Source organism: Dama dama, chromosome 18, assembly GCF_033118175.1.
Source record: "Dama dama isolate Ldn47 chromosome 18, ASM3311817v1, whole genome shotgun sequence".
In the NCBI taxonomy this organism is placed as follows: domain Eukaryota; kingdom Metazoa; phylum Chordata; class Mammalia; order Artiodactyla; family Cervidae; genus Dama; species Dama dama.
In genome coordinates, this window is record NC_083698.1 from 73,861,492 (window position 1) to 73,884,476 (window position 22,985).

A 22,985-nucleotide genomic window follows, 5' to 3' on the forward strand; every position below is an offset into this window, starting at 1 on the left:
CCCTTCTCCTCCTGCCTTCAATCTTTCCCAGCATCAGGGTCTTTTCCAGGGAGTCAGCTCTTAGCATCAGGTGATCAAAATATTGGAGTTTCAGCTTCAGCATCAGCCCTTCCAATGAATATTCAGGACTGATTTCCTTCAGGATGGACTGGTTGAATCTCCTTGCAGTCCAAGGGACTCTCGAGAGTCTTCTCCAACACCACAATTCAAAAGCATACAAGTTTAGAATTGTTAAATTTTCTTGATGATCTAACCTCATTATCATTATAAAATATCCCCATTTTCAACAACCAACATATTTGAGCAGGTATAATTTTTTATAACAGATACAAGTTTTATATATAAAACTATAGTAGATCCATGCAATTTCCCATTAAAAAATATATAGAGGAAGCACAGGCTTTGGATTAAAGATAACATTTTGGTAAAGATTATAAAGAACTTTTCCAGGTTAAAACTGAAAGTTTTACTGTAAAATTTCTTGTAAACAAACTAGTCAGGACTCAATTTCATGATGACAGTATGTAAGATAAGTAAGAATAGACATTCATTCAACCTACCTAATGCTAATTTTATGTCTTTGAGGTAAATATTGTCTAGTTTACACTTAACTTTTATGATAAGATCTAATGGCCTACTCAGTTGTTTTCTCAAAGCAGCTGTGTCAAAATGTCCCCATTTTCTTTTTTTCCTTCCTTCTTTTTAATACTAATTTTCTCTTCTACTTGTATTATTTCTAGGTTTCTTTTTCGTATGGTCTGCTCTGTTTCTCTCTGGCCTCTATCACTTTCTTTTGATTAAAGAATCCAAGGGCCTGGGTGGTAGGTAACTCTCGAACTTCAAACTTGTCATTAAAGCAAAGGGTGACGTTAATAGCGATGATGACAATGGAATAATCAAGATGAAAATAATAACTAGCGTTTACTGAACACTTACATACTGCCAGACGAGTCTGATCGCTTTACATCCTCATGACAAATCTATTAAGTAACCACTACTACTAATGCATTTTGCTACTAAACGCCATAAGAACCGAGACTGTTACATTTTTCTTAACAATCCATTCCCTGGAGTACAGTAAGAATTTAATAAACATTTAATGAATAAAAAAAGTTAGCGTTGTTAAGTTTCTCAGTCGAATTGGCAAGATGGACTTCAGTGCCAGAGCGGGGCTCAGATGGCCCGTGGTTTCGCATCCTTGGGGGTGAATCGAAGCGCCAGATCCCTGCGAGGAGCAACAGGAAGCAGTGGTTTTAAATTTCCTAGGCAACCGCTGATGGACTGACAGTATGCTGGGCGCTAATGGGGGGCACAAGACAAAAAGCTGAGATTTGGGAAGACAAATGCCTTTCTCGCGCTCGACAAGCTTCTGAGAAGCCGGGCAGCAGAACCAATTTCAGCCTGAGAAGCCGCCGCTTTGGCGCCGGGATTTTGCCATCATTCAACTGCTCTAGTGCGTCCTGACTGCTCTAGCTCCGAGAGGAGGTGACGTCGGAAGTCTCGACTGCTCCTCGCGGGGCGTGTCCACCCGCCGGCGTTTGCCCCACCTACTCCCACACGCTCCACTTCCGGAAGGGGCCGTCACGCTCTCTGTGGCGTGGTGTTTCTACGCCTGACAGGTTAGCGTCCACGCGGGAGAAAAGAGTCGGGTCAGTCCTGCTCCAAAAGCATTTGTTCTCGCCGTTCTGGAGACGGCTTTTGCGCGAGGGGCGGACTGTTGCTAGGGCAGCACGTCAGGGGCCACCTCCTTGTTGTTGCTGGGTCGCGACCTCCTGGAGCTGCGTGACTGGGGGACCCGTGGTGGGCTAATCGTGACCTTGCCCCGTGGTCCTTGGTGAGCGTTTCCAGGAGCACATTTGTGAAGAGGTGGAACTGTGCACTTTGTCGGTGGTCCCAGGTTACAACAGCCTGAGAGAGGCCCTGCCTAGATGATTGTATAAAAGAATACTCTGGCTCGGTGGTCATGATCATTCGTCTCCATCACAGCTGAGCTGCATAAGGGGGCTGACCATGGAAGTGATTTTCAGCGTTTCAGTGATTTTCGGGTGTTTGTATAAGCGTGCGTATGCATGTTTGTCAGTCTGTGCGTGTGTGGAAAGGGCTGTAATTTTAAAAATCCACAGGTAGTATATTTTGCTACTTTCCTGGTCTCTTCCCCTCATTCCTCTTTATTCTCACCTGAGGGGCATTACTCTCCTTCACCTTTGGATATAAGCAGCAACTCTCTACTTGAACTTACACATTTAAAACACAGATTTGGCTGTTAATCCTCAAAACCTTACTGGCTTTCCCATTGATTCAGGATAGTACAAATTCCTTTGGCTGGATTGAAGACACTTCAAAGTCTTGTTTCTGCTGAATTTTTCAGTCTCATCTCCTTTCATGGGAAACACACGTACACATACATGATGTATGCCCCTGTCATGCCATCCTGCAGTAATTTCATCTCTTTGGCTGTGATAATGTCTTATAATGGTTTACCCACGTTTGGAAATTTACTTTTCCATTCAGTCAGAATTTAGTGAATTCGTGGTATTGCCAGACACTGTTTTTGGAACTGGGGGAAAATGGAGTTAAAACTGGGGAGAAAAAGCCCAACCTGCAGTCCTTTTGAAAAATAACAGCTTGATTGAGATATATTTCACACACCATGGAATTTTAAAATACACACTGCTTTTTAGTACATTCACAAAGTTGTACAACCGACAACCACGATTTTAAAACATTTTCATCACCCCTGAAAGAAACTCTGTACCCACTAGCAATCTCCCTTGAGTTCCTCCTTACCCTGCCCCACTTTTATCTCTAAGGAACTACTAATCTGCTGAATATATAAATATATTTGTCTATTCTGGACAATTCTAGAATAGGCTGATAAATAAAATTATAAACCATGTGGTCTTCTTTCACTTAACATTTTGAAGTGTATCAGCACCTCATTTCTTTTTATTGCTAAATATTATTTCACTGTGTGGATATACCACCAGTTATTTATCCATTGGTCCTGTTGATGGGTATTTCAGTTGTTTTGGTTATCCTAAATAGTGCTGATATGAACATTGGTGTACACCTTTTTTGTGTGTGAGCATAATGATTTCTCTTGGCTATGTACATAAGAGTAGGATTCCTGGGTCATATGGTAATTCTACATTTAACATTTTTTTTTTCTTTTTACTTTTCTTTTTTTGCATTTAACATTTTGAAGAACTACCAGACTTTTTTTTTTTTTTTAAAGCAGCTGCACCATTTTATATTCCATAAGCAGTGTATAACGGTTCACATCCTTGCCAACGCTTGTTATCTTTTTTTTTTTTTTAATTATAGCTGTCCTAGTGGGTGTGAAGCATTGTCTCGTTGTGGTTTTGATTTGTATTTCCCTGATGGCTAATGTTGAGCATCTTTTTGTGTGCTATTGGCCACTGTGTGTATCTTCTTTGGAGAAATGTCTATTCATTCCTTTGCCCATTTAAAAACTAAGCTGTTGTTTACCATTGAGTTGTAAGAGTGCTTTATATATTCTAGGTCAAGTCTTTCATCAGGTGTATGACAGTCTTCGGAATTATGCAATAGTTCCTTTAAATGGGAAGCACATGAGCTTAATTTTGACTTTTCCTGGAGACCATGTTATACAGATATGTGGGAGTAATTCAGAGTGAATTACTAAGTGTGAAAGACCAGGCTCAGGAAAATTGATGCGAAGAACCTGTGAGCAGCATTTTAAGATTTGAAAAATGAAGCAGTGGAAAACAGTTTATATAATTTTTCCAATTCTTACTGGTTTTGCCTTTTCATTATTGATTTGTAGGAGTTCTTTCTGTAAAGATATTAGCCCCTTAGCTGTTAGATATGGGACAGATATTTTCAGATTATTTGTTAACTTTTTCCTATATTTTACTGTGCTGATGCTTTATGTTTTTATGTGGTCAGTACTGTGAATGTTTTCCTTAAAAGGCTTCTGGGTGGCCATTTGGGATACTGTTCTTAAATGATAGGAATTACAGAAACTGACATAGTAGTTCCCTGGTCAGTCTGAGTTCTGGTACTATGTTTAGCTTTACTGGCAAGCCTTATTTTATTGTGCTTTGATTATTGTGTTTTTTACAAATTGAAGGTCTCTGATGCAAACCTGCATCAAACAGCTCTATTGGTGCCATTTTCCCACAACATTTGCTCACTTTGTGTCTCTGTGTTACATTGTGGTAACTCTCACAATATTTCAAACTTTGTCATTATTTTTAATTTGTTATGATGATCTGTCAACCGTGATCCTTGATGTTGCCATCATAATTGTTTTTGGGTGCCATGAACTGTGCCCATATAAGACAGTGAAATTAACTGAGAAACGTGTGTGTTCTGACTGCTCCACCAACTCACTGTTACCCCGTTTCTCCCCCTCTCCTTGGGCTTGCATAGTCCCTGAAATGTAATATTGAAATCAGACTAATTGATAACCCTGCACTGGCCTTTAAGTGTTCAAGTGAAAGCAGGTATTACCTTGTCAGGCTTCCCGAGTAGCTCAGCTGGTAAAGAATCTGCCTGCAATGTGGGAGACCTGGGTTCGATCCCTGGGTTGAGAAGACCCCCTGGAGGAGGGCATGGCAACCCACTACAGTATTCTTGCCTGGAGACTCCCCAGGGACAGAGGAGCCTGGGGGACTACAGTCCATGGGGTCACAAAGAGTTGGACACGACTGAGCGACTTTCACTTTCACTTTGGAAGAAGTTGGTTCCAACCCTCATGGATAACTTTGAGGAGTTCAAGACTTGGTGGAGGACATAATTGCAGATGTGGTGGGAACAGCAAGAGAGCCAGAATTAGTAGTGGTCTAAAGATGTGACTGAATTGCTGTGATCTCATGATACAACTTTCATGGATGAGGAATTGCTTCTTATGGGTGAGCAAAGAAAGTGATTTCTTGAGATGATACCTACTCCCAGTGAAGATGCTGTGAAGATTGTTGAAATGACAACAAAGTATTTAGAATATTACATCAACTTGTTTGATACAATGGCGACAGTGTTTGAGAGGTTAACTCCAATTTTGAAAAAAGTTCTCCTGTGGGTAAAATGCTGTGTAACAGCATTACTTGCTACAGAGAAACCATTTGGGAAAGGAAAAGTCAGTTGATGCAGCAAACTTCACTGTTGTCTTACTTTAAGAAATTGCTGCATGCACCTCAACCTTCAGCAGTCATACCCTGATCAGTCAGAGTGTGTGTGTCACTTCAGTCATGTCCAGCTGTTTGTGATCTATGAACTGTAGCCTGCCAGGCTCCTCTGTCCATGGGATTCTCCCGGCAAAATACTGGAGTGGGTTGCCATGCCCTCCTCCAGGGAATCTTCCTGACCCAGGGATCGAACCTATGCCTCTTACATGTCTGCTGCATTGGCAGGCAGGCTGTTTACCACTAGCACCACCTGATCAGTCAGTAGCCACCAACATCAGTGAAAGACACTCCACCAGCATAAAGATATGACTCTGAAAGCCCACGTGATGGTTAGCTTTTTTTTTAGCAGTAAACTATTTTTAAATTATATACATTGGTTTTAGATATAATGCTGTTGCACACTTAATAGATTGTGGTATAGTGTAAACATAACTATCACATGCCCTGGGAAAACAGAAAATTCATGTGACTCGCTTTATTGCAATATTCACTTAATTGTGACGGTCTGAACTGAACCCACAGTATCTCCGAAGTGTGCCTGTAGAATGTTAATTGTTTCAGACTCTTGTGCCTCCCTGTCTTTCTGCCTTGAAAAACATGCTAAAATCTGCTTCAGCTTTGTTCTCTAAACTTTCTATAACACTTAGAAGTTATTGTCTTATTCTCATCTTCATGTTTAGTATCGTGCATTAGATTTGTCAGAGCTGTGCTGGACAGTTGTTTATCAAATAGAGGTACTTAATACATGCCTGCAGAAGTTTATTTTAAGATTTTATGTGTGCAGAGCTTGAGTGTAACTATGCTGGTTCTGGATTGTGACATGCTGGGAATAGCAGTTTTATAAAATTCTATTAACATTATTTGGTGTTTGTTTTTCTCATTTCATGGGTAGTGGTGATGCAGATATTTTTAGGGTCTCTGAACATTTTGAGTAATTGAGGAAAACTATCCATCATAGCTCCCTAGAAAAATAGCTCCCATGTAAAATTCTGTTTTACATGCAATACCTGAGGCTTCATTATTTCCATATGGCCTGATTTGTCAGGAGGACTGTGTTTCTTGCTCTAGTATTTGCTTTTTTTTTTTTTTTAATTGTGGTAAAATGTCCGTAACATGAAATTTCACATTCTGACCATTTAAGTGTACTATTCAGTGACATTAAGTGCACTCATTTTGTTGTGTAACTGTCACCACCATCCTCTCCAGAACCTTTATCTTCCTGAAATTCTGTACAACCTGTTACATAATAACTCCCCAGTTCCCCCTCTCTCCAGCCCCTGGTAGCCACCTTTCCACTTTGTCTCTGGAATATAGTATTTGTCTTTGTGTCTGATTTATTTTGCTTTGTATCATGTCTTTCAGGTTCATCCTTGTGGCATATTGCAGAATTGTCTTCCTTTTTAAGGCTAAATAATATTCCATTGTATGCATATATACATTTTGTTTATCCATTCATTAGTTCACAGATATGTGGGTTGTTTCCATCTTTTGGCTGTTATGAATAGTGCTTCTATGAACATTGGTACACTGTCATTGTTTGAGTTCTTTTGAGTGTATACCGTAAGTGGAATTGCTGGGTCATAGGATCATCCGCGGGCTTCCCCAGTAGCACAGCTGGTAAGTAATCCACCTGCAATGCAGGAGACCCTGGTTTGATTCTTGGGTCAGGAAAACCCCCTGGAGAAGGGATTGGCTACCTACTCTAGTATTCTTGGGCTTCCCTGGTGGCTCAGATGGTAAAGAATCCACCTGCAATGTAGAAGACCTGGGTTCGATCCCTGGGTTGGGAAGACGCCCTGGAGGAGGGCATGGCAACCCACGCTAGTATTCTTGCCTGGAGAATCCCCATGGACAGAGGAGCCTGGTGGGCTACAGTCCATAGGGTTGCAAAGAGTTGGACATGACCGAATGACTAAGCACAGCACAGGGTAATTCTTGGTTTGATTTTTTTGAGGAACCATCAGTTTCCTTCAGTGTTTTTTGTCATTCACATAAAATATGAGGCTTAAAAGAATTGTGTAATTTAGGCATATATTAATGATCACATTTACCTTTCTAAAAATATGAATTCAAAGAGCCATCTACTGGTCGAAGGTATGTGGGAGTTTTTGTCTTAGGTTTTGGAAATCTTGGAGTTTTAAAATTATCTGCTAGAATTCAGATTAAATAAGTTTACCTGGATAGGTTCCCAGATCCCAAACTTGTTTATGATCTAATCTCCTGCTTTATTTTCTTTTTGCTGTTATTTGATTTCACTGTTTGTTTTCTGTGTTTTCAATCTTTGGGGGGAAATTACTTGTCATGGCAGATGGTAAGATGGGGGTGATTTTGCAGACTTGCATCATTGCAGAGGTCTGGATTGTTCTGTTGTTCTGCTGAGTATCTTGTTGGATACTTTGGCAATTACTCTGGTATGCTGTGAATACTGCTGCTTCTGACAGGGAAGTTTAGTGCAAAGATATCCATGTCATTAATTAGTGAAGAGTGGGAAATGACTAATAGTATTCTCTTATTACTGTACCATTATTTTTTCAACTACTCCCCTGAAGTTGGAAGTGTTATGTTGTTGTGGGTACTGGGATCCCTCTCAGTAACTGGCCTCTTTGCGATTACTGGGGAAGTGTAGACATACAGAAAGCAGTATGACTCAACCAAATCTTAGAAAACTAAGATCTCATGCTTGCCAAACTCTCTCTCTTCCCCTTCCGCTCCAATTCTAACATCTTTCGTAAACTCCCTGTTTAATATTTCCTCATCAGTGTTACAGCCCATACCCCTTGGTAAAAAGCAAGCATATTATCAGGAGAGATGGAAGGAACAAAGGTGTTAATGTGGCTTTTGCTCTCAGTTTGGGTCAGTTGGTCATCTGGGCTCTCTCACCTGGTCATCCATTGTGTGGGCTCTTGGTACCTTATTTCATTTGGCAACTACAGATGCACTTGAAAGGTCCCCAGATGGGTTTGGGTGCTCCAGACTCTTGGAACTTGAATATAACTTAAATTTGTATGGGATTTCCCTGGCATCCAAAATACCAAGATTACATAGATGCTGAGTATCCAGCTTGGACTGTTTATGCTCCAGTGTCGGGAAGATCCCTTGGAGAAGGAAGTGGCAACCCACTCCAGTACTCTTGCCTGGAAAATTCCATGAACTGAGAAGCCTGGTAGGCTACAGTTCATGGGGTCGCAAAGAGTCAGACACGACTGAGCCACTTCACTCACTCTGAGTAAGACTAAACACACTCATACAAAGCTTTTTATAATTCTTCTTTTGAGGTTACCAGAGAAAGGTGAATATTAACTCCTGGTTTTTGGTAATAGATTGTTACCTTTCATCAGACTTGTCTCTGCTAGGGACAAAGTGATTTTATTGCTGGTGTACATCATTAACCTTTAGAAATGCTTCCAAGTCCATATTAAATATTTCAACATGCTTGTGTCAGATCAGGACCTTTCTATAGCTCAAATTGAGGTATAAACAGCAAAACTTGAATTTTATGTGAATGTTTCTGCATTCTAACTTTAGGATTTTTCTTCCTTTCTATAAACACGTGGCACTGAGTTTTTTTATCCTCTTATTCTGTATCTGTCTTTTAAAAAATTATCATGCAGTACAATTGACTATTTTACCTTTTGGTTTAGTTCTGTAAATTGTGATACACGTATAGATTTGTGTGACTGCTACTATAGTCAGGGTACACCTCACTTCAAAAACTTCCTCCTGCTCTCTTCAGGGTCACCTTTCCATTACCCAGGTAACCAAAAAGTAAATGTCATTTTGTGCTTTTTACTGTGGGAAGCAGTAAGGTGGTTTTCCTTCCTTTTCTCTTTACCAGTGATTTTTACTCAAATGCGATGGACTAAGAAGGATAAAATAAACATAATCCCTTTTCATTTTCTTTCAGAAACTCAAAACTTTTTCACAAACTTGATTAGGAATAAGATCCTTTTGCCTGTGATGCCTTCCAACAGGGGGCAGTGTTGGGCCATAACAGGACACAGATTGCTGCAAAATAACTAACGAAGTTTTTACTTCAGGAAAACAGGAAAAAAGTTAATTAAGAATTGACATTTAACTCTAGAATCTACTTTCTTTGGATCTATTTCAAAAGCTATCTTACTCCTAGCAAAGCAGTCTATGGATGAAAGTCTATGGATTAATTCTTTTGTATTTGTTTTCAGATGGTTTTAAATGTTTGTAGAATTAGAAGTTAACTCTTTAAGGTTAACCTTTGTGGAAGGAATACCTGGAGTATTATGGGTGAATCTGTGAATCCTCCCTTCCAGCCCCTCCCTGTGATCTGGTAGAATTTTATCAGAGGCGTATGTCAGGTGTTTTATATTCCAGTATTCTTTATTGCGGGCAGGAACCCCATCTATAACATCCCTCACAATTGATAGTATTAATTAATCTGCATATGGAGCAGATGCAGAAGAAAGATGCAGATTTTGATTGCTAGGATCCTGAGTTTGAAGCTTTAATGGAGATGTTTAGTGAGAAATGATGAAGTGGAGCCTGTAAGACACTCACAGTTAGGTGATTCAGGTTTTCAAACCTAACTCACTCAAAAAGGGATTCCTAACTTTTATCTGGTAGTATATACTTCCCTGGGAATTGGTACCACCATTTATCCAGATGCTCATGTAGGATACTGGGGATCATCTTTAAGACCTCTCAATATTCTCTCTTTTTTAAAAATTTTTTTATTTTATTTGTTAAATTTCTTTCATTTATTTTTATTAGTTGGAGGCTAATTACTTTACAGTATTGTAGTGGTTTTTGTCATACATTGACATGAATCAGCCATGGATTTACATGTATTCCCCATCCCGATCCCCCCTCCCACCTCCCTCTCCACCCGCTCCCTCTGGGTCTTCCCAGTGCACCAGGCCCGAGCACTTGTCTCATGCATCCAGCCTGGGCTGGTGGTCTGTTTCACCCTCAATATTCTCTTAATTCTACCTTTTAGGTAGGCTTTGTCAAACCTGGTTACTTCATCTCTACTTCTGTCATCCAAGTCCAAACTACCTTTATCTTTCACCTGGATTCCACTTCCTAACTGGTCTGCTTAAATGTGATAAAGAATCCGCCTGCCAATGCAGGAGATGCAAAAAGTTTGATCCCTGGGTTGGAAAGATCCTCTGGAAAAGGAAGTGGCAATCCACTCCAGTATTCTTGCCTGGGAAATCACATGGATAGAGGAGCCTAGTGGGCTACAGTCCATGGGGTTGTAAAGAGTCAGACATGAAGTGACTAAACAACAACAAAATGTGATATTTCTACTTTATTTTTCACACAAAAACTATTTTAAAAAATATAAAATGTGATAATGTCAAACTCCTACTTGAAACTTTTCTATTATTTACCATTATGCTTAGGATAAGCCAGAAATATTTAGTTTGACCAACAGTCCACCCTTCCAGCCCTTCCCTGTGATCTGGCTTCTCTGCTTACTGTTGCAGCCTCACATTATGCCACTTTTCCCTTGGTCACTATGCTCCATCTTCTCTGGTGTCCTCTTTGTTCATTGTTTGGACTAGGGGAGCAGAATGGAAGCAGGGTGACTTGTTTTAAGCCAACATGCATTTTAGGTAAAGAAGTGATGGCTTAGGAATATATTAAGGTTTGTGGCTCATGGGGACTCATCACTTTGTCACTGTTCCACTCAAATCTTGGGATAAAAGCACATCTGAGTTCAGATTCTGTGTAGAAAAAAAATTACATTCTGATTGAGAAAAGGAAGTTTAGGACCAGGCAGTCATTACCTGGTATATTCAAAGTGTAGACAGTGCTTTGTATTTGAGAACTTCCAGTGTGCCTAAAATGACTGTCTTTGTAAAATCATTCTTTCTTCTTGCTTTTAATTATCCATTAACTTTGTTTTTCATGTGTATGAGTCTTGCCTCAGCCGCTGGTTGGACCATACAACCATCTGGGGCTTAGATGCTGTCGGTGGTACCCCGAGTAAGTGGTGGTAGTGCAGCCTGTTCTTGCATTTCTGGCTTCTCGGGGCAGTTCATTCCCTTTTGGGAGAGTTTAAGTTCTCTGTCTTGTATGAGATCAATGGCCTACAGTTTTCCCACACTGGTTCTAGCTTTTCTTGGAGGCATAGAGAACAAGCCTAACTTCTCTTCCCCCATTAGCTCTTTAGTTATTGCAGTAGCTGTTGTGGCTCCTAGCATATTCTCCTTTCTAGATCTCCTTCAGTTCAGTTCAGTCGCTCAGTTGTGTCCGACTCTTGCGACCCCATGAACCGCAGCACACCAGGCCTCCCTGTCCATCACCAACTCCCGGAGTCCACCCAAATCCATGTCCATTGAGTCAGTGATGCCATCCAACCATCTCATCCCCTGTCGTCCCCTTCTCCTTCTGCCCTCAATCTTTCCCAGCATCAGGGTCTTTTTCAAATGAGTCAGCTCTTCGCATCAAGTGGCTGAAGTGTTGGAGTTTTGGCTTCAACATCCGTCCCTCCAATAAACACTCAGGACTGATCTCCTTTAGGAAGGACTGGTTGGATCTCCTTGCAGTCCAAGAGACTCTCAAGAGTCTTCTCCAACACCACAGTTCAAAAGCATCAATTCTTCTGTGCTCAGCTTTCTTTATAGTCCATCTCTCACATCCATACATGACTACTGGAAAAACCATAGCCTTGACTAGACGGCTTCCGTTCAGTTCAGTCACTCAGTCATGTCCAACTCTTTGCAACCCCATGAATCGCAGCATGCCAGGCCTCCCTGTCCATCACCAGCTCCCAGAGTTTACTCAAACTCATGTCCATTGAGTTGGTGATGCCATCCAGCCATCTCATCCTCTGTTGTCCCCTTCTCCTCCTGCCCCCAGTCCCTCCTAGCATCAGGGTCTTTTCCAATGAGTCAACTCTTCGCATGAGGTGGCCAACGTGTTGGAGTTTCAGCTTCAGCATCAGTCCTTCCAATGAACACTCAGGACTCATCTCCTTTAGGATGGACTGGTTAGATCTTCTTGAAGTCCAAGGGACTCCCAAGAGTCTTCTCCAACACAACAGTTCAAAAGCATCAAGTTTTCAGCGCTCAGTTTTCTTTACAGTCCAACTCTCACATCCATACTAGACGGCTTAGCTCAAGTATGTCTCGTTGTGTTCACTATTCTGGGTACTTTCTACTGACTGTCCTCCAGTTTAGTGTTTGAAAGTGTGTTTTGAGACTACATGCAACACAGTCACTTAAGACACTAGTTAAAAGTGAAGATTCTTATTGGATTAAGATGGTAAATTAACTTCTGTTCTAGCTCCCTATTGAAACTCTACTGAAACTATAGTAAAGATCCAAAGGACAGAACATCAGGAAAGGAAATGAGCGGTACAGTTTGAAAAACTGAAAAGCCTAAACAAGAATGAGTGGCGATTTATCTAGACATCTAAAACTGAAAAGCCTAAACAAGAACGGCAATTTATCTAGACACGCAAGACTTATGAACCCTAAATTGGCAGAAGATCAGATTTACCTTGTAAATCCTCAAAAAGCTCAAAAGCTCGGCAATACCAGATATCTCTGCAAATTGGGATACACGGGAGATGAAATAGGAAGATTGGGTGAGTACTGCTTATTAGTAACTCTCAATGAATGCTGTTCACTTTGGGACAGATTCTGCAAACTCACAGCAATGATCTCTGGATAAAATAGGGTTTCCATGTGGGAAGGCATTCCTAGCACTTCTCAGGAAATTTTACGTTTATTCGAATTCCAAAAGCTGAGGAAAATTATTTAAATAGTCAGGGAAACAGAAAAAAGGAATTTAAAATTTCCTGAGAATTAAAGCTTGACAATCAATACTCTTGGTTACCATTTGTTTTAAGAGTTCCTCTGGCATCAAGGGGAAAGCAAGAATGGGGCATGGTGACATACCGAGTAGAAAGTAAAGGTCTGGGAACTGAGACAGAAGCATCTGGGAGAAAAGCTGAATCATGATTAATAAGCTGGTCTTACTCATAGTTTTTGCCATCTTATAAATATGTTTTCATCCTCTATCTGCTGCTAACAGGTATTCTTAGGAGTAAAATAAGTTTATATTAATTATAAATCCTATGGGTGGTGTTCCAAGAAATAAGTTTGGGAGCAAAATAAATTGGTAAATTGGCAGTTACAATTTAGTATTTTGTGTAGTACTGTTAACCTTGCTATGAGATCTCAATGTTGTATATATAAATATTACCCAATAATGTTTGATGGTGTTTTCAAGTTCAGAATATTCACTGATAGACTGTAGGGTGTTTTTTATTTTATTTTTTCCTGAATACTAAGGAATTGAAGGTATGAATGTTTTTATGGAATACTCCAGTATGAAATAAGAACTTAATATAAAATCTGAATACTAAAAGCAGTATTTCAAACCAAAACCAAAACCAGAGTAAGCAAAATAGTTTATCATTAAAAAAATTATAGGCGCTTATAGAGGTAACATGTGCCCCAATACTTCACCTGAGGGATTCTTTTTTGGTACTTTGTGTTTGACCAATGTCAATGCAAAATGAGTGGAATTTATCTACATCTGGAATATTTGTTATGAAAGACTTTTGAACAGGACAGATAATACATGGTGTATTTTAAAATTTCATTTGTATTTCAACTTTTACAAAGATGTTAGTTTGTCATTTTATATTGTTTCTTTTTAAAGATCTTGCTGTTTTATCAGATTTCTTGAGAATAATGATGTGTAACGTTATGTAAGTTGAAGATGTGCAAAGTGATTATTTGGTACATGTATGTATTTTGAAATGATTGCTACAGTACAGTTAGTTAATACCTCTGTCATCTCACATAATTACCACTTGTGTGTGGGTATGTGGTGAGAAATTAAGATTAACTCTCATGGCAACTTTCAACTGTATAATAGTATTAACTGTAGTCACTACGCTGTACATTAGATCCCCAGAATTAATTCATCTCATAATTGGAGATTTTTACTTCTTGACCAGCCTCTTCCCATTTCCTCAGTCCCAAGCCCCTGGCAAACGCCATTCTCTGTTTCAATGAGTTTGCGCTATGCATTTCATATATAAGTGATATCGTAGAGTAAATATTTTTCTCTAACTTATTTCAGCTCTCAAGTTTCATTGATGTTGTCCTAAATAGCAGAATTTCCTTCATGTTTTAAAAATGACTGAATAATATTCTAGTGTATGTGTATATATTCATTTTTATCCATTTATCAATGGACACTTTGATTATTTCCATGTCTTCATTACTGTGAATAATGCTGGAATGAACACAGGGAGTGTGGAAGTCTCTTTGACATAGTGATTTCATTTCCTTTGGATGTAAACCCAGAAGTGGGATCATATGGCAGTTTTATTTTTAATTTTTTGAGGAATATCAATACTGTTTTCCATAGTGCTATACTGATTTATATTCCTGCCAAAAATACAGAGGGGTTTCCCTTTCTCATGTTCTTCTCAACACTTATCTCTTTGTTTTTTTGAGGTGTGAGGTGGTATCTCATTGAGGTTTTGATTTGCATTTTTCTGATAATTAGTGATATTGAGTATCTTTTCATGTGCTTATTGGCCACTTGTATGTCTTCTCTGGAAAAATGTCTATTCAGGTCCTTTGTTCATTTTTAGTCAGATTATTTGCTTTTTGTTATTGAATTTTATGAGTTTCTTATATATTTTGGATATTAGCCCTTATGAAATACATGATTTGCAAATATTTTCTCCTACTCTGTAGATTGCCTTTTCATTTTATTGATTCTTTTGCTGTACAAAAGCTTTTTACTTTGATGTAGTCTCATTTGTTGATTTTTTCTTTCGGTGCCATATCTGAAAAAGTCATTGCCAAGAAAATGTCAAGGATCTTTTAATCTTACTTTCTTCTAGGAGTTTTATGTTTAAGGTCTTACATTTATGTCTTTAATAATCCATTTCTGAGTTCACTTTTGTGAATGGTGTAAGAGAGGGTTTCAGTTCATTCTTTTGCATGTAAATATCCAATTTTCCCAGCAATATTTATTGTAGAGACTGGCTTTTCTCAATTGAGTACTTTTGACTACCTTGTCAAATATTGGTTGACCACATATACATGGGTTTATTTCTGGGCTCTCAATTCTGTTTTATTGATCTATATGTCAGTTTTTAATGCCAGTATCATACTGTTTTGATTGTTATAGCTTTGTAAAAATCAGAAAGTGTGATTTTTTTTTTTTCTTTCTCAGGATTTTTTGGCTATTTGAGTCTTTCATGGTTCCATACAAATTTTACAATTATTTTCTATTTCTGTAAAAAAAAATGCAGTTGGGATTTTCATAGGGATTGCATTAAATCTATAGATGGCTTTGGGTAGTATGGCTATTTTTTTTAAACAATATTGTCTTCCAGTTTATGAATATGAGCTATAATCCCATTTATTTGTGTCTTCAACTTCTTAGTGTCTTATGGTTTTTAGAATACAGATTTTTCACCTGTGTGGTTAATATATTTGTAAGTATTTTATTGTTTTCAGTGTTATTATAAAGGGGTTTGTTTTCATTATTTCTTTTTCAGATATTTCATAGGGAATGAATAGAAATGCTTTGGTTTTTGTATGTTGGTTTTATTTCCTGTGGTTTTACTGAATTTATTGGTTAGTTTTTTGGTATAGTCTTTAGGATTTTTTACATAGCAGATCATGTCATCTGCAGACAGAGACACTTTTCTTCTTTCTTTCTGATTTGAATGCCTTTTATTTTCTCTTCTTGCTTAATTGCTTCGGTTGACACTTCCAATATTATTTTGAATAGGAATGGTAGGAATGGGCATCCTTGACTTATTCCTGATCTTAGAGGAAAGACTTCAAGCATTTCACCATTGAGTGTGATATTAACTGTTGTCTGACTTTTTTTACGTTGATGTACATTTCTTTTCTACTCTCTTTGTTGAAAGTTTTTATCATGAAAGCATGTGGAATTTTTGTTAAATCATTTTTCTGCATCTGTCGAAATAATATGATTTTAAACTTTCATTGTGTTAAGTCACATTTGTTGATTTGCGGATATTGAACCATTCTTGCATCCTGGGGATAAATTTCAGTTGATCATGGTGACTTTTTAATGTGCTGTTGAATTTGCTTGTACTTTCCTGAGTATTTTTATATCTGTATTCATCAGATATGTTGGCCTGTAGTTTTCTTTTGTTGTAATGTCTGTGTCTGTATGTGGCTTTGGTATCAGGGTGATGCTAGTCTGGTAAAATGAGTTTCTCCTCTTTGGTTGTTTGCAAGAGTTTAAGAAGGATTATTGTAAACTGATTTTCAGATGTTTGTAGAATTTACTAGAGAATTGCTAAGTTGAGAAGATGCCCTGGAAAAGGGAATGGCTACCCACCACAGTATTCTTGCCTGGAAAATTCCAGGGGCAGAGGAGCTCTACATGGACTCGTCAGTCCATGGGGTCACAAAGAGTCAGACACAACTGAGCAGCTGAACACGTACTAGTGAAACCAACTGTTTCTGTTTTTGTTGTTGTTGTTAGGAGGTTTTTGATTACTGAATCAGTCTCCTTACTCCTTAATAGGTCTGTTCAGATGTTCTGTTTCTTCATGTTTCCTTCTTGATAAGGGTTTATGTTTCTAGGAATTCATCCATTTCATCTAGGTTATCCCAGTTTGTTGGCAATAATTGTTCATAGTAATCTCTTCTGATTCTTTGTATTTATGTGGTATCAGATGTAATGTCTTCTCTTTCACTTCTGATTTTGTTTATTTGAGTCTTCTCTTTTTTAGTTTGTCTGGCTAAAGGATTTTGAATTTTGTTTATTTTATCAAAACCAGCTCTTAGTCTTGTTGATTTTTCTATTGTTTTTCTGGTCCCAATTTTATTTATTTCTGCTGTCATCATTGTTATTTCTTTCAGCTAACTTTGGACTTGGTTGATCTTCTCTTTCTAGTTTGCTGAAATTTAAGTTTAGGTTGCTTATTTGATATTTTTCTTAATATAGGCATTTAGAGCTATAAAATTCCCTCTTAAGACTGCATTTGTTGCATCCCACAAATTTTGGTGTGTTGTTTTTTCTTTTTCATTTGTTTCAAGATTTTTAAAATTACCTTTTTAACGCCTCCATTAACCTATTGGTTGTTCAGGGATATGTTGTTTGATTTTCACATTTTTGGATTTTCCAATTTTCCTTCTGTCAGTGGTATCATCTAGGTCAGAAAAGATGCTTGGTGTGATTTCAGTTTCTTAAGCTTGCTAAGACTTGTTTTGTGACTGCATATATGATCTGTGTTGGAGTATGTTTTGTGTATGCTTCTGCTTTAGGGTAGGATGTTCTATATTTGTCTGTTAGACCCATTTGGTTTAACATATAGTTCAAGAACAAGGTTTCCTTATTGGTTTCTGAGTGAGCTATCCATTGTTGAAAGTGGGGCTTTGGGAGTCCCCTACTATTATTGCACTGTTGTCTGTTTTTTCCCTTGTATTTGCTTAAGATATGTATGTGGTACATTGTTAAGTGTGTGTGTATGTATGTTTATGTGTGATCAATATATCCTCTTGATGAATTTGACCCCTTTATCATTATATGATAACCTTCTTTGTCTCTTTTTTCAACTTTCGAGTTAAAGGTTATCTACTCTGAAATAAATATAGTTTCTTGCTGCTGCTGCTGCTAAGTCCCTTCAGTCGTGTCCGACTCTGTGCGACCCCATAGACGGCAGCCCACCAGGCTCCCCCGTCCCTGGGATTCTCCAGGCAAGAATACTGGAGTGGGTTGCCATTTCCTTCTCCAATGCATGAAAGTGAAAAGTGAAAGTGAAGTTGCTCAGTCGTGTCCGACTCTTCGCTACCCCATGGACTGCAGCCTACCAGGCTTTTCCGGGATTTTCCAGGCAAGAGTACTGGAGTGGGTTGCCAGTGCCTTTTTCCATATAGCTTCCTAAGCTCTCTTTTGGTTTCCATTTGCATGGAATATCCCTTCATTTTGAGCCTGTATGTATAACTAAAGCTGAAGTTTGTCTCTCACATGCATCATAGTTGGGTCTTGTATTTTTATTTGTATAGCCACTTTATCCCTTTTGATTGGAGAATATAGTCCGTTTCATTTAAAGTAATGTTCATAAGCATGTGCTTATTGCCATTTTGTTGTTTTCTGCCTGTTTTATAGAAACTTTAAAAAAAAAAGTCAGATTTCTAGGCCCCATCTTCAGACTCAGTGAAATAGAGACTATTTTTATAAGTAATTTCCAGGATTCTACATTATAAATCTTACTGTTAGGTAAAAATTGTTACTCTGGTTGATACATTGTCCTCTTAAGGGCATTGCCCAGTATTACTGATGTGGTCTGGAGAGTACAGAATAAAGCAGGTTCATGTCTGCCCTACTTGTATTTCCCATGCTTGTGTATATAAGGAAATTATTCTCTTCTGCCCAGTTTATTGAGATATATCATAGTGATCTCTTATCCTTTCATGAATCTGTAATACTAGTTTTGTTTCCAAGTAATTAAAAAAATTTGAGTTATTTTTATTGAAGTATAGTTTATTTATGATATATCAGTTTCAGATGTACAACATAGTGATTCAAAATTTTTAAAGATTATATTTCATTTGTAGTTATCATAATGCATTAACTACATTCCCTGTGTTGTGCAGTTTATCATTGTAGCTTATTTTATACTTGGTAGTTTGTACCTCTTTTTAAAAAACATTTATTTGGTTGTGCCGGCTCTTAGTTGCAGCACATGAGATCTCTGATCTTCGTTGCAGCATGCAGGATCTTTTTGGTTGCAGAATGAAAACTCTTAGTTGTGGCATGTGGGATCTAGTTTCCTGACCAGGGATTGAACCCGCACACCCTGCACTGCGAGCATGGAGCCTTAGCCGTTAGACCACCAGAAAAGTCCCGGTTTCTATCTCTTAATTCTCTACTTCTGTTTTGCCCTTTCCACCTTTCCTGTCCCCACTGGTAACCACTAGTCTTTTCTCTACTTTTGTGAGTCTGTTTCTTCTTTAGCTATATTCACATCTGTTGTATTTTTTAGATTCCACATACAAGTGATATTATACAGTATTTGTCTTTCTCTGTCTGACTTATTTCACTAAGCGTAATACCCTCTGGGTCCATCCATATTGTTGCAAATGGCAAAATTTCATTTTTTTATGGCTGCTGCTGCTGCTGCTAAGTCACTTCAGTCATGTCCGACTCTGTGTGACCCCATAGACGGCAGCCCACCAGGCTCCTCTGTCCCTGGGATTCCCCAGGCAAGAATTCTGGAGTGGGTTGCCATTTCCTTCTCCAATGCACGCATGCATGCTAAGTCGCTTCAGTCGAGTCTGACTCTGTGTGACCCTATGGATAGCAGCCCACCAGGCTCCTCTGTCCATGGGATTCTCTAGGCAAGAATATTATGGCTATGTATTATTCTATTGTATACACACACGCATGCACACACACACACACACACTTTGTTGTTATTCACTTGCTAAGTTGTATCTAACTCTCTGTGACTATGGACTGCAGCCCACCAGGCTCCTTTTTCCTCTGTTATCTCCTGGAGTTTGCTCAGATTCATGCCCATTGACCTGGTAATGCTACCTAACCATCTTACCCTCTGCTCCTAGTTTTTTTAGATTTTATTCAAGTATAGTTGATCTACAGTGCTGTGTTTGATTTCTGCTGTACAGGAAAGTAACTCAGTTATATGTGTGTGTGTATATATATATACATATTTTTTTTTCATATTCTTTTCCATAGTGGTTTATCACAGGATATTGAATATAATTCCCTATGCTAAACAGTTGGAACTTGTTGTTTATCCATGTCATACTAGTTTTAATTTACTAGTCACTGTAGTGGGATTGTAAAAAGTGTAGGGTGAGCTATTGTTTCATTTCTAACATATATTAAAGATCTAAACTTTTTTTTTTTTAAGTTTACAGTGCCAATCTTTAAGGGGAAAAAAAGGTAGAAAAACCCAGGCAAACAAATGTAGTATTGTTTTTAAAGGTGACTTTGCTAGGGGCAATAATGTCAAAAGGTTCCCATGTGACTTGCTACATTGAATTACAGTGAAATCCTGACAGCTGCCAGGCTGTTGTTTTAGGGTCACTTGTATATTTCCCAGTGGAAAATCTAGTTTTTCAGCTCAGTTGTGAAATAAATATCACATAGATATTAGCAGTTTGTTATGGTAGAAAGAGCTTAGCAACTGGAATGTTCAGTTCAGATCTGATACTCAGTACTTTCTTTCCCATTCCTATTTTTTTCATTTGTAGTTCGGGGCAGCAGTAATACCTGCCAGAGTTGGTAGGACGAGATGAGATAATTTATGTCGAGCACTTAACCACCGTGCTTAGTTGCTAAAGAGGTGTTAGTTCATAGACTGTTAATTCTTTGAGTACCCTTTGCTCAAGCCAGATATTTGGGAATTGTCCATGAATCTTTTCTTTCCTTTACCTACCGAAGATCTATTCATTTCATCTCCTTAATGCACTGGAATGGGAGTAAGGCTTGACCCACATTTTAAAACAATTGGGCTTTAAGCAGGAAGTAACTAAATCAATGCTTCAGGATATCAACTTCTCTTGTACCTTTATTAGCAGTAACCACATTTAGTTTCTTAGAACTCTAAAAGGATTGTATCAATAGTCATTTTTACTTCTGTTGGCAAAATTGGTACTGTTGTACCAATTTCATAACATATTTGCCAGCATTGGTAGAATTAGTTATCTTAACATTACTTATAGGAAATCCAGTAGGCAGTAAAATAATAATTTGTTGTTATTTTTACTTGTGTCTGTTTTTAGGCTTAACATTTTCACGTGTGTAAGTTTATAGGCATGCAGGATATTGTAGGTGTGGACTTAGCACAAGCACATTCCTGGGCTCAAATCTAGACTGTGCAGTTTTTTGACCTCAGTCAAGTTATATCAGTTTTCCAGGTTTGCTTTGCCATGTTTTTAAAGGGTTGATAAGCTTTAGTTACCTAAAGGGTTGTGACAGTCATTAAAAGAGATACATTTATATGAAAATGCAAAAAGCTGAGAAAAGCCAAGACACTCTTCAAGAATAAAAGTGGAACAATTTGATAGATCTCAAGATTTTTAATTAAAATTAAGCTAGATTAATAAAGACTGTTCTGTTGGTACAGGATATATAATACTCTTGTTTCATTAGATCAGTGGAATAGAATAAGGAATCTAGAAACAAGCGTACACATATATAGACACTTGATTTGTGGGAAAGGTGGCACACAGAACAGTGTAAATGTGGTGTTTTAGTAAATGGTGCTCGGGCATCACACAATTCACATGGAACAAAGTGAACCGAGACCCCTATCTCAGACTACACTCAAATTCCCAGTTGATCATAGATCTATTTGTGAAAGGCAAAACAGTAAATATGTTAGGAGACAGTACAGGAAAATATGTGGCCTTAGAGTATGCAAAGCTTTCTTAAATAGGACACAAAAATGATTAAGTACAAAAAGAAAATTATAAATTGGATTTTACTAAAATCAAGAATTTCTGCTAATCAAAAGTCACCTTTAAGACAGTAAGAAGGTAAGCCACAGAGTGGGAGAAGTTATTGGCAGCACTCTGACAAAGAGTTCTCCCATCTGTGTTGAGATGTGAAGTTTCACTTCCTCAGTGGCCTCTTGGATCCAGTTTAGAGAGCTCTCTTATCAACGTTGACTTCATTTTGCTTTTCCTTTCACAGAGTTTGTGGAATGAATAAAGGCATAGTAGGATTTATAATACTGAGGGAATGTGCCTGGGAATGTGCTCAGCAGCTAGGAGGCTTCCTGGGTGAGCAGTGAGCCCATGTGAGCACGTGGCAAGGGCAGCCAGAGAGCAGTGAGGGGTGCCTGGTTTGGGAGAGCAGACTTGGGCTTGAACCCTGGCTCGCTCGCGTGCGCACGCGTTCTCTCTCTCATTTCTTGGTTGTGTATTTTTGCCTCATCTCTAAAATAGGGATAGTTACAGAATCCACCATACACGGTTAGGGTTAGCGAGATGACATAGACTGGTGTTTGCATGCAGGAGAGCTTAAGTCTGATAGTATCATCACTGTTGGAGTTGTTATTCCTTGGAGGTGAGGGGTGGCTGTGCCAGCAGAGTGGCAGTGGGGTTGCTGCAGATCCGTGAGAAAAAGACAACCCAATAGAAAAATGAGAGAAAAAAACTAACAATAGAGAGTTTGTAGGAATATGGGCAAGGAAGTTCTCATACACTCTTGGTGTATATAAATTAGTTCAACCACTTTGGTAAACTGGTTGGCAGTATTGAAGCTGAATGTGTGCATACTTTATGACCCCGCTGTTCCACTTGCCACAGAAATGGTTTGCATGTGTGCAACCAAGTTGTGTGTACCTTAATGTTTATAGCAGCCCTGTTTGGTCTAGCTCCATATTGTGGAGGTGTGAAAAATGTACATCATAGTATAGTAGGTAAGTACATTATTATATGTTCCTGCCTAGGAATATAATACTGTAAACGAAAATGAACAAACTCAGGTCACACAACAAAATGGATGTATCTGAAAAACAAAATGTTAACCCAAAGAAGCCACATGCTAAAGAGTACTTACTGTATGATACCAGTGTTTCAAAGCCATGCTAGTTTCGCCTGGAGAGGAAGAAGGGGTTTATGATTGGGAGGCAGTCTCTTCCTCACTGCCCAGATACTAGCAGTGCTGTTTCTAGACCTACATGGTGATTGCATGGATGTTTGTTTTGTTCTAATTTACTGAGCTGAACATTTATGTTTTGTGTGCTTTTCTTGTGTTCAACTTCAGTAAGAAAAGAACCACCCAGCTTTATAATGCCCAGTAAATATTCAATATGAGATTGTCCTTCTTACTTCTCCATTT

The 22,985-nt window shown here is 38.5% G+C and overlaps 1 protein-coding gene across 7 annotated transcripts in view; it reads left to right on the forward strand.

Moving 5' to 3' along the window:
• The first annotated feature begins 1,536 nt into the window (after positions 1-1,536).
• LOC133072404 (cytochrome c oxidase assembly factor 1 homolog) overlaps positions 1,537-22,985 on the forward strand; it is a 92,501-nt gene continuing 71,052 nt past the window's right edge. For 2 of the 7 annotated variants that reach the window (XM_061165636.1, XM_061165640.1), the window contains exon 1: positions 1,537-1,649. The gene's annotated coding sequence lies outside the window, so the exon portion shown is untranslated. Of the gene's footprint in view, positions 1,650-1,734; positions 1,835-22,985 lie in introns of those variants that run through there. The other 5 variants (XM_061165635.1, XM_061165639.1, XM_061165638.1 and 2 more) reach the window with 5 other exon arrangements.